The following is a 13,669-nucleotide window of genomic DNA, read 5'->3' on the forward strand; positions in this document are numbered from 1 at the left end:
GGAAACGAACCTGGAAAAGAAAAAGAAAAGATTATTTTAGATTTGCATATATGCAATGAATGATCCATGGTATCTATAAAAATTTGGACTGATTCATGATATCTATAAAAACATGGAAGTGCATTAACAATAATTTTTCTGACATCAACATAAAACTAGGAATGCATCTGCAAAGAATTTAAGTAACATCGATGATTTTAATTAAAAACTAACACACTTCAATATAATTTTGATAAATGCACATACGAAAATTACATTTTATGTTTATTTCATAGATAATAATTTTCAATCTAACTAAAATATACTACAATAAAAATAAATGTATATAATTATAGGTTGATCCATTGTATCTGTAAAAAAGTAAATGCATTAAAAATATCTATCATACATGTGCAATGCTACGAGGAAAACAATAAACGGATTAAAATACATCGTGTTCTTTCTGAAATAATTATCTTGTATTACCGTTTACCATTACTTAGTCTCTTTTAGTCCACTTCCTCCCCCTCTTGAACGGAATTTTGCATCGTCTCCATGGTTTTTCTTGCTAAAGAAAACTAGATAAAGAATAAGACTTTTAAGATAGAACTTTCCGTGATTTTGTACTGTTCCATGGTATCTGTAAAAAAAATTATGTCATACTACCATTTACCATTACTCAGTCCTCTTCCGATTCGTTTCTCCCTTCTCTTGGACGGAGTGTTGCATTGTCTCCTAAATTCATCCTGCCAACAAAATATTAAAAATAGGATCGTTCGGTGTGGGTGGAATTTTAGGTAAGGACATGATTCTATCCTTGGGAGTAAGATAGAATCAAGGCTCGCGTGGGCAGGGTCGCATCCCTGAAGTAGACCTTTCTTCGGAAAGAAAGAATCTACCCGCTACCCATTAAAAAAAATACTGGAAACGAACCTGAAACAGAAAACAGAAAGATTAGTTTAGATTTGCGAAGAACCAATGAATGCATCGAAAGCATGTTCCTTTTCTAGATCAAAATCCAATACTTACAAATGCATTGGAATTAATCACATCCTGAAACAAAATATAAACGAAAATTAATTAAATATAATATAATAATTGAATAAATCTTAATACCTAAAACAAAAAAAGAGACATTAAAAAACATTATAAGATAATTAGTTTCTACGAATGAAATGAAGAATGAAAAGTGGGGAAATTGTGTGTAATAGGAAATTAGAAAATGATATGATATTGGAGCGGGAATTCGGGAATGGTATTGTACTCTATCATGATTTTAAAGTATTTTCTATCTTTTAATGAAATATCATTTATAAAATCAAATTTTCTTAATACTCGATTTATTTTAAGGAAAAATTATGTTTGGTCTTTGGTGGGTGGCATGGCAAATCCAACGATGGTCACCTGTAACAAAAAGAATACTATTTCAATTATTACCATTCTTAATAACCATTATAAATTATTGACGAGCAAAACAAAAAATAAAACAATAAAAATATCAAATGACCAACGAGCTATTTTCAAGATTCAACCATGCTGTCGAACTTGAAAATAACTCATTAAGTCTGTAGTTGCCCTCTTGAGCCACAATTAAGTGGGGGCCTCTTCGGCTTTTAGCCTCTTCTTTCTTCAAGCCTACTGTCGGACATTCCCTACGTGCGAGCACGAAAAGAATCTTTGACCAAAAACGTCAATCGTTCCAAAAAGTATTCGCATAATTTGGCATATTACAACGATTAATGATATAGAATTAGAATCGTCCCTGATTCTATATAATAAAAAAAACCTAACCGACCCTAACACAACCCTGAAAAAGAAAAATGTGATTAGTAAAACATCCTGAGCTTTTTACATAGAAAATAATTATTACCTTTTGGTCGAGAGATATCTCATCGCCGAAAGGAATATTATTAACCATGTAAAGTATCGATTCTATTCTAATACCAAACCGTTATAATATGCCAAATTATGGTCGTACAATTTAGAAACGACTTCAAGACATTTTCACCCAATTACTCTCAACTGCTTATAACACTAATATAAATGAAATACATTTCACATTACAATATATATGAAATAATTCCATTTATTTTCTTTCATCATACATCTTATGCAAATAATTCCGATGTTCGTTAAGGGGGTGACTCTATTTATTAATTATTACAAAATGCATTCGCGTTTCCCGTTAGCTATCCTAGCTCGTGGACAATCAACGAACTTAAAAGTTCATCGACTGTGCACATATTACACGAGCACATTTAATCGAATGTCCGAGCAGTTAATTATGCTAATCGATGACCTAATAACACTTCGCACTTTTACTATCGAGTAATATAATCGAATTGAAATAAAAATAATACTAAAAATGCAATGCATTTCTTTGCAATATTTTTATTTAAATTATTCTTTATATTAAATTATATGAAACATTTCAAAGACTAAATCGCGATAGTGCGAAGTGCTAGTTATAATACTTAAAACTAAGTATCAATTCATCAAAGGTTTTGCGGATTTGATTTCGACTCTATCTCGTTCGAGATACAATCGAAATAGAAATGAATTTCTTAAATGGTTGCAAATCCCTTTGAATCATGATACATAATATATTACAGAATTGTCACAAAAAAGATTTACAAGTCAAGCAAGATAGAATAAAAAGATATAATTTTGTGACAATTCCGTATAAAACCCGGAGGTGGGGACTCGCACTGAAAAGTGCAAGTATGCCACGTGCCATTCCGGGGTCCTACCTACTTATAATTAAAGTTTCACATTCGCTCAAAAAAATACACATGCATACCCACCCACACACTCCACGGTTCTCACACATACCACCAGGGTGCAAAAGCCTAAACTAGAGAGCATGCCCCGGGGCACCTCCGACACCCTAGTTCAAACGCGTTTTCTAAATTTATGGGAGTACGTACCAATTGCTGTAATCGTCTGTCAAGGCTAGTGATTATTGCATAAATGACTAATGCAAAAATACAAGTATAAACTAGTATATATGCATACTAGTTTTATACGAGTATATCATAGTTTCCACAAATAAATGCGGTAACTCTACTATGCAAAACGATTGTTAAAAAAGAAAATTTCGTATCGTACGCGTGACTCTACAAGTTATTTTTATTCAATAACTTTAAAAAATAATAAGCGCGGTATTACGTATCGCGAAACGATGTACAATGCACATTCCTAACCGCACACACATGTGCAATGTACACCGTGCAATCACTAGCACAATGACAGACGCCAAATGGGGGGGAAAAACTTAAAACTAAAAACCTATACTAACCGTTTCTCACCCATACGTGTAACACCTGGGCACACGCATAAATGAGAACGCAGAAAGTATAGGGGGGAGAAACGGGGATTAGTATATTAGTTGCTGAAAATCCTAATCTAAATTGATTAATATAAAAAATGTTCTCTATAATCTAAGCGGGCTATGACTCTACAAGTCATTTTAATGACTTTCAAAAGATTTTAAGAATTTAAAAAAATAAAAAAAAATCTCGGACGACTCTTTCGTTAAATGGCTGTTCTAATTAAAGAACTGGGCTTTGAGCCACCACTTAAGCCAGAGTCTATCCGTCGCGAATGGGTTTGTCTTCTTGCTCATTTTTTGATTATATCGAAAAATAAAATCGCGATTAAATAAACTAAGTACGAAGCAATGCATGTAAGACATTTATTACATGCTTTATTGGACGAAATCGAGTAAATTAATACTCGATTTCACCACTACTAAACGCGAACGAAACACGTAATAAAAAAGAAAAGTGCATTAATTAATTGCACTGTTAATTAAATGAATTTAACCGATGAGACAAGAAGACCTATCCTGAACTAATAATATAACATACAATAAAATATACAATTTTCATGAGCAATTTCAAAAAAGGACTAATCCTTTTTTGGAATCACTCATGTGCTCGTCAATAATTTTTTGGAATAATTACAACCAGTAACTCGTGCCGATTGGGACCTTTCATCCTCGGCATGATTGAGCACCGGAGGGACTTTAAATTTTACTCACGACCTGCTAAATGTTATATTACATATATATGGCATTTTAAAATAAAATGACACATGTATGCAATATGAACAATAGCATTAGAAGTTCTGCGGTGGCTCCAAAACACTCCTACTTCGTAGCAAATGGTCCAGCTGCATCCCTCGTCCATCAGACCCATGGGAATTCCTCGATGCACTTTTCCCCGCACTCCCGTGACTCTAATATCGCGGTAAACGAATATAAGAAACTATAAAAGAGTTTCTTATCGCGAAACCGAAATTTTTCTTAAACGGCGAACAACACTGAATCTACATACGCGATACGATTTAATTTAATTTACGCCCGGTCACTGACTCTACTTCGCGATTAAAATGTTACTTTAATTATTCGTACAAACACTGATTCTACAATCTAATTCAAAGACTGCATTGCACGCAGTCAATGCAAACACAAAAATTCACTCCCGATAGGCGGTCACTTCACTGATGCACTTCACTGACTCTACTTCGCGAACAGTCTGTACGACTGTTTTAAAATTAAAAAACTATAATTTTATACGAACAAACTCTAATGCAATTAACTGCATTGCTCGCAGTTAATTTAATATATATCTCAAAAATAACGCGAACGCGAACGCGAACACGAACGCGAAACGCGACCGAATTTATTATTAACGAGCGAACGTGCTTCTAATCCGTGAATTTAATTATATTAAAACGATCAAACACTCCCGTTACATTGCTTCGCGCACGAATTGCAATGACGTTCTGAAACAGAAAATGAAAAAGAACGATTAATATCGTCGTCGTAATTAAAAACTATTAAAAATTTATCATAGAAAATGTTTCATAGAAAAATATACTTACTTCTAATCTTCATTGATGAATGCACGATGGGTCTCCTACCCTTAGGGTGACGATGACCGAATGCACTGACTCTACTCCGCGATCAAAATTTTATTTTAATTATTCGAACAAACATGACTCTACTTCGCGATAAAAATTGTATTTTAATTATCGTACGTACATGACTCTACTTCGCGATAAAAATTGTAATTTTAATTATTCGTACAAACACTGACTCTACTTCGCGATAAAAATTTTATTTTAATTATTCGTACGAACACTGAATCTACTTCGCGATAAAAATTTTATTTTTTAATTATTCGTACAAACACTGACTCTAATTTTTACAACTGCATTGCGCGCAGTTCAAAAATCAAACACCAACACTTGCTTACCTTTCTGAAAAAAAAGAAAAGAACAAAACTATTAGTATCATTGTTACAATTTAAAAATTACAAGTAATTATTAAAGAAATGTTTAATAGAAAAATGAATTTACCTTCTATCTTGATTGATGAATGCCCGATGGGTCTCCTACCCTTAAGATGACGATGTCGTAGACGGTTCCAACGAAAATCAGAAACTTACGTGTTTCTTATCGCGGCCACGACACTGATTCTAATTTTTACAACTGCATTGCACGCAGTTCAAATATCAAACACTAGCACTAACACTTAGCCTTCTGAAAAGAGAGAAAAGAACAAAACGATTAGAATCATTGTTATAGTTTAAAAATTATAAGTAATTATTAAGGAAATATTTAATAGAAAAATTAATTTACCTTTTATCTTCAGTGATGAATGCCAGATGGGTCTCCTACCCTTAGGATGACGATGCACACGTATAAACCGAATAAAAGAAACTTTCGGAGTTTCTTTACCCGAAAAATTTCCGATTTTTGTTTAACGATGCAAACACTCGAGTACCTCATTGCCTACGCGCTCGATTGCAATGATGTTCTGTAACAGAAAATGAAAAAGAACGATTAATATCTTCGTCGTAATCGAAAACTATTGAAAATTTATCATAGAAAATGTTTCATAGAAAAATTATACTTACTTTTAATCTTCAGTGATGAATGCCCGATGGGTCTCCTACCCTTAGGATGACGATGGGTGGACGGTAACGAAAATAAAAAACTATAAAAAGGTTTTTATCGCGAACGCGAACGCGAACACGACCGAGACGTGCTTTACCGACCGCACTGCACATCAAAAACGTCTGAAAGAATGTACAAGATTAGTGTTCCTAGAAAATAAATCGAGTATTTTAATGTGGGATATAATATGAAGGTAGTATTAAAGGGAAAACAATGTAATGAATTGTGATATGATATTAATTAGGAAAATGAAAGAAACTAATTATCATTATAATGTTAATAGTAAGCGGTCTTTAGCTGGGTTTTACTTGCAATGGAATGTATAACATATAAAATATGTTAAACATTATACTGAAAGTAAAACACCATTGCCCGGGTCTAACCACGAGGAGGTAACCGCTTCCGAAGACCCAAATTTCAATAAATATTCAATAAATTTAATTTGCCAGTAATATGAATCGATTTTAACTCGTCGAAGTCTAACAGAAAACTAATTAGAAAACAATAAAAGTAAAGGGAAAAAATTATGTTTACGAAAGAAAGTAAGTAAAGACAGTGATGGAGAAAAATCATAAATTTATAACGTATCAAAATTGTTTTCTATTTGAAGTACTTTAATAGGTATGGAATGTTTAAAACAATGTATATGCGTTGAAACTAATCTTAGATATAAGTAGAGTGTATTAGAATATTAAAATAATTATTAATTAATCGATAGAAATGTATATTGTAATCTAAAAATGGGGATGTATCTTCTTCCGTACCTTCCTTTACGAAATCTGCTGTAAGACTGACACGTTATTATATAAAAAAGTTTTTTTCATTGAATGTTGTTTACATGGCTTTGAGAAAGTTTCTTATGTATGTAACGAGAAAATTAATTATAATAAATAGAAATTAAAATTATAACGTTCTCATTTTAATATTCTTTTAATTTTTATGTAATTGTTTAAACTAATGTACATTTTTTTTAAACGTTTCCGTGCTGTGGTGACTTTGGAGGGGGAAATTTTTATCTAAAAGAATATTAAATTAAAATTGATTAATATTCAAAAATATGTTAATAAGTATGTAATACCTATACTAGTACATATATGTGTCTAAATAATCTAAAATATAAAGAGAGTGTATTAGTGCATTAAAATAATTGTTAATTAATCGATAAAAATGTCTATTGTTGCTTAAAAACTCGGGGTATATGTTCTGTGATCCCTCCTCCTCGAAATCCACCGTTAATCTGAGTAATTACCCTCTGTTAAAGTTCTTTTGGTGAAAGTTGTTTACAGGATCTTCCGAATGTTGAACATGTGTATAAAAAGATTTATAAACCTTTATAATAAAATTTAAGATTAAAACGTTATGATTTTCGTATTTTTATCTATTTCATGTAATTATTTTAGTGCTCCTGCGCAGTGAGGACCTCGAGGGTAAAATTCTGCTGTAACTTAAAGAGAGTGCATTAGTGCATTATAATAATTGTTAATTAATCGATGCAAGCGTCTATTGTTGTGTAAAAGATCGGAATATATGATCTATGTACCGTCCCCTTCGAAATCCACCGTTGAAATGAGACGTTGTCCTCTATGAAAGTACTTTTATTAAATGTTGTTTATAAGACCTTCCAAACGATGAGCATGTGTATAAAGGGTGTCATACTTCTAATACATAATCTTTAAGATTAAAACGTTATGATTTTCGTATTTTTATCTATTTCATGTAATTATTTTAGTGCTCCTGCGCAGTGAGGACCTCGAGGGTAAAATTCTGCTGTAACTTAAAGAGAGTGCATTAGTGCATTATAATAATTGTTAATTAATCGATGCAAGCGTCTATTGTTGTGTAAAAGATCGGAATATATGATCTATGTACCGTCCCCTTCGAAATCCACCGTTGAAATGAGACGTTGTCCTCTATGAAAGTACTTTTATTAAATGTTGTTTATAAGACCTTCCAAACGATGAGCATGTGTATAAAGGGTGTCATACTTCTAATACATAATCTTTAAGATTAAAACGTTATGATTTTCGTATTTTTATCTATTTCATGTAATTATTTTAGTGCTCCTGCGCAGTGAGGACCTCGAGGGTAAAATTCTGCTGTAACTTAAAGAGAGTGCATTAGTGCATTATAATAATTGTTAATTAATCGATGCAAGCGTCTATTGTTGTGTAAAAGATCGGAATATATGATCTATGTACCGTCCCCTTCGAAATCCACCGTTGAAATGAGACGTTGTCCTCTATGAAAGTACTTTTATTAAATGTTGTTTATAAGACCTTTCAAACGATGAGCATGTGTATAAAGGGTGTCATACTTCTAATACATAATCTTTAAGATTAAAACGTTATGATTTTCGTATTTTTATCTATTTTGTGTAATTATTTTAATGCTCCTGCGCAGTAAGGACTTCGAGGGTAAAATTTAGCTGCAATATAAGAAAAGTGCATTAGTGCATTAAAATAATTGTTAATTAATACGTAATGTACACGTATATGTAAATGAAAAAAGAAAAAAAATAATAACAAATAATAATAATAATATTTTTACATTTTAAAATATTGTAAGTTCTTCTCTTATGTATGTACTTGATACATAAAACAATGAGAAATCCTAACTGATGCTGTGGAATTCCAAATCTTCAAATACTTGCACATCTGCAAATCGTAAGATTATATTAGTAAAGTATCAAGCAAACTGAAGGAATCTATATATGTATATTTATGATATTTGTATAAGACGTCATTTTCTCTCTCTTTCCCCTTCTCATACTTTTTATATTACTCTTCTTTATGTTATAAAAGAAAAGAAATAAACTTACCAGAACTGATATCAATATAAAAAAGTAAACACTATTATTATTTAGATAGAAAAGTAAACACAATTAGACTGACAATGATTAGATATATTCATGCTGTATTCTACCAATGTTTGGAAACATAAAAAAAGTATAAAGTAACATAGCATTGGTATAATATAAAGAAAATTATATATATATGAATGTTTTGTATACTTGTAAAACGTTTGTTGTTAATATTTAAAAAATAACGTATAGAATAAAGACAATATACACTAAAAACATTGTCACATTGCACAGAAAAACACAATTGTATAGAAAAGAAACCACGTTGTAGATATTTTTAAAACAATTGACATCACATTGCACAGAAAAACACAATTGTATAGAAAAGAAACCACGTTATAGAAATCTTTAAAACAATTGACATACAGCACTGTAACCACCCTTAAAGAATTTAAATAACAAGAATTTTTCCATATTGATACAGAATATGGGAATTTATACTTTCCTAGTTGGCATGAGAGATGTCAATTGTTTTGTTTCAATTTATTTTAATTCTTTAAGGATGGCTGCAGTGCTGTATGTCAATTGTTTTAAAAATATCTGCAACGAGGTTTCTTTTCTATACGAGTGTGTTTTTCTGTGCGGTTTTTAGTATATACTTTCTTTCTTTTATTCCTTATTTTTTAAATATTATCAAGGAACGTGTACACCTAATAGGAAAATAAAATTGATTTTTGATTTATTAGATAAATAAATTATGTGTGTTTTTTTGTACGGTGTGATAAGGTTTATAGTGCATATTGTCTTTATTCATTTCGTTATTTTTTAAATATTAACAAGATACGTGTACCTTAAATAGTAAAATAGAATAAATTTTTTATTTATTTAATAAATAAATTATCATATCAAGCTTGACTAGAGTGGTCATGAATAAAGGCGAGTTACGTACGTGTGCGTAAAATACATTTCTATATGGTAATTGGGAATTTCTGATTGGTCATCTTTTTCTTTTGCAATAATTATCAGCCAATCAGGGCTCTTTGCTGATCATTTTTCTTTCTTTTCGCGGCGTCGGTGCTGGAGATCGGATGGATTATACGTCGTCCCGTTAATCTCAGGTAATTAAAAAATATTTTCTAACGTAAATAATTTGCCTATATACTAATCGATTATTCTAATAAGTAACTTTCAAATGATATAATCGAAAGATTACGATAATGTCGAGGATAAAAAATATTTTCGTAGAAAAAAATTCCATGTACATTTGTATGCATTTTTCTACGCAATCATATATATATCTTGTTTTACAGCATATCGACATACAGCAGGATATCGACTTATAATGTTCAATTTTTATTGTTTGGATTAATAAAGTATACATTTCAACAATTGTTATGTTCCTATATCCTATTTTTAACTATTCGATATTTTTCTATAATAGATGTAAAAAATGCAAAATCTCAAGTAGCCATTGGTCAACGGATTTCGCTACTTTTTTTTGAAAGTGGACTACAGCGCATACTACCGCGCGCAGCAGATGCGCAGCAGAGGCAACGCAGTGGCATCGCAAGGGGAAACGCAGGGGAAAGGTAGAGGAAACGCCATTTTCTGTCAGCTGTACATGTTCCAGCGTATTGCATCATCCCGTTTAACTCAGGTAATGGAAAAGTATTTTACACCTTTCTATTATATATCAAACGATAGCTATAAGCAAGATTTCCATACGTGAGTATTTTCAAAACGAAATATTGAAAAGTTCGATAGATATCTGTGAGAATATAACATCGATATATCTCGATATCCCGCCAAATCTCACCAATGTTACTTAACAATATTTCTTCTAATTTCCAGTTTTTTTCATGGTATCGATAATTACTACCATCTCTAATGATGCTCTAATTAATTATTTTTCATAATTATGTATTCAAAGATCGTATTTCGTATTAAATTCGATTCCTGTAACATACACACACATACAAGCATATATTCACAAGTATAGGTAGCTCGTACACATACACTCATATTTTTGATTTTCTTTATGTTATACTAATGTAATCTTTTTTTTTCCTTTTTTAGGTACCGAGCATTAGGAGAGAGTCCAGCAGGAATACATATACTCAGTCTAACAATTGTGTTTACTCTTTTTTATCTTCATATTCATCGAGGTAAGCGTTATTCTTTTTTTTAAACCATACAGAAATGTATACAAAGAGTGAGAACGAAAGTGAGAGAGAGAGAGAAAAAGAGAGAGAGAGAGAGAAAATAAGAAAACAAAATATTCTATCTACGGGCAATAACGAATGTGTACGTATATTCCAGGAATTTCTGGAAGTGAGAACAGAAGAAACGAAGACAGCCGAAAACAAAACGAAGACAGCCGAACGTTCGACATGAAGGACGCGGTTACGTGTTCATTCCTGATCAGTCCTTCAACGAGCTAAGATCTAACTAACGTGACGTTTAAACTATTATATATATATAACGTTATCGATTTTTATTAACAATTTTTACTGATATTACATACTTTATATGTAATTTTATACAAGTAGTGAGATAAAGGCAATTAATATTGCTTGAATTTATATTGATTCTTTATGATAAAATATCTTTAAAAGTGTGCAATGCCTTCAGGAATGATTCACAGGATATATTGTTCTATAATCTTTTTAGTATGTTTCAGCTTTTCAGAGTTTTATTTAATTTTATTTTATTCATCGTCATCCTAAGGGTAGGATACCCATCCTGCAGTCATCAATGAAGACTAAAAGTAAGTATATTTTTCTATCAAAAATTTCTATTATAACTTCAATGGTTTTTTATTACGACGATGACATTAATTGTTCTTTTTATTTTTCTGTTTCAGAACATCATTGCAATCGAGCGCGTAGGCAATGAGGTACTCGTGTGTTGCATCGTAAAAATAAAATACAAAAGAATCGGAAAGTAAAGTCAGTGTTGATCGTCGCATGTTAAAGTTTCGTTTGCTCGGTTAAGAAACTCCGTAAGTTTCTTTTATTCGGTTTAAACGTGTGCTCATCGTCATCCTAAGGGTAGGATACCCATCGTGCATTCATCAATGAAGAATAAACGTAAGTCAATTTTTATTTTAAACACTTTCTCAATAATTATAATAATTTTTTTACTTACAACAATGATATTTATAATTTTGTTTTTATTTCTGTTTCAGATCATCATGGGAATATATCAGTGTTGGAAGTGTTTGTGAATTGTGTTTGTGAAGTGTTGCAAGTGTTCGTGCATTGCATCGTGCGCGAAGCAATATACGGGAGTGTTGTATCGTTAAATATAATTAAAATCACGGATTAGAAGCACGTTCGTTCGTTAATTTCAATTCCGTCGCGTTCGCGAACAATTTTTGAAATATATATATTAAATTAACTGCGACCAAGGCAGTAATTGCATTAGAGTTTGTTCGAGTAAAGTTGTATTTTTATCTTTAAACAGTCGCACAGACTGTTCGCGTATTAGAATCAGTGCATCAATGAAGATTTTTCTACTTGCATTGACTGTGTGCAAAGCAGTCTTTGAATTAGTTGTTTAGAATCAGTGATCGGGCGTAAAACAAATTAAAATCAAACGCGAATTAGAATCAGTGTTGTTCGTCGTATAATAAAATTTCGGTTTCGCGATAAGAAACTCATCTATAGTTTCTTATTTTCGTTTATACCGCGTTTTTAGATTCACGCGAGGTGCATCGCCATGGTGCAATTGAATTGCATCCCATTGGAATGCATTGTAAGTATCTATTTTTATTAACATTTTATTCGTTTTTGTTTGCTATAATTTTGGATCATATTACATATAACTTATCGTTTTGTTCTATTTTATTTTACAGATATGACGACGGACTTTCTACCTTATCAAAGATGTGGGATGAATTCTTCGATGGATCATCGATGGATCATCGATGGATCTTCGATGGATCTTCGATGGATCTTCGATGGATCTTCAATCAGCAGACTACAATACTTGCTGTAACGTAGGAGTGTTTTGGAGCCATCGTAGAACTTCTTATGTCGTGAGTTAAAATTTAAAGTCCCTCCGGTGCTCAATCATGTCGAGGATGAAAGGTCCTAATCGGCACGAGTTACTGGTTGTAATTATTCCAATAAATTAGTGACGAGCACATGAGTAATTCCTTTCTAGGAGTTACTCATGAAAATTGTATATTGTATTGTATATTGTATTGTATATTTTATATTAGTTCAGGATAGGTTTTCTTGTCTCACCGGTTAAATTCATTTAATTAATAATGCAATTAATAAATACACTTTCTTTTTTATTACGTGTTTTGTTCGTGGTTAGTAGTGGTGAAATCGAGCATTTATTTACTCGTTTTTGTCCAGAAAAGCATGTAATAAATGTCTTACATGCATTGCTTCGTACTTAGTTTATCTAATCGCGATTAATTTTGATATATCGATACTTTGATATTACAAATAAATGAGCAAGAAAACAAACTCATTCGCGACGGATAGATTCTAGCAGTTAAGTGGTGGCTCAAAGCCCAGTTCTTTTATTAGAACAGCCAACTTAATGAAAGGAGTCGTCCGAGGTTTTGAAATATATTAAAAGATATTAAAAGATATTAAAAGATATTAAAAGTTAATATTTATCAAATAAATTGTAGAGTCCTTAGCCTCGCTTAGATGAATTTATATAAAAATGTATATTTATGTGTTATGTATTTATGTGTATTTAATCATATTTTTTAGATCAGGCTTTTCAGCTTCTAATATACTAATCTCCCGTTTCTCCCCCCCATACTTTCTGCGTTCTCATTTATACGTGTGCCCAGGTGTTACACGTATGGGTGAGAAACAGTTAGTGTGGGTTTAGTTTTAAGTTTTTCCCCTATTGGCGGCTGTTATTGTGTTAGTGGTTGCACGATGTACTTTACACCTG

The sequence above is a fragment of the Polistes fuscatus genome, unplaced genomic scaffold, assembly GCF_010416935.1.
Source record: "Polistes fuscatus isolate 324 unplaced genomic scaffold, CU_Pfus_HIC Scaffold19, whole genome shotgun sequence".
Classification (NCBI taxonomy): domain Eukaryota; kingdom Metazoa; phylum Arthropoda; class Insecta; order Hymenoptera; family Vespidae; genus Polistes; species Polistes fuscatus.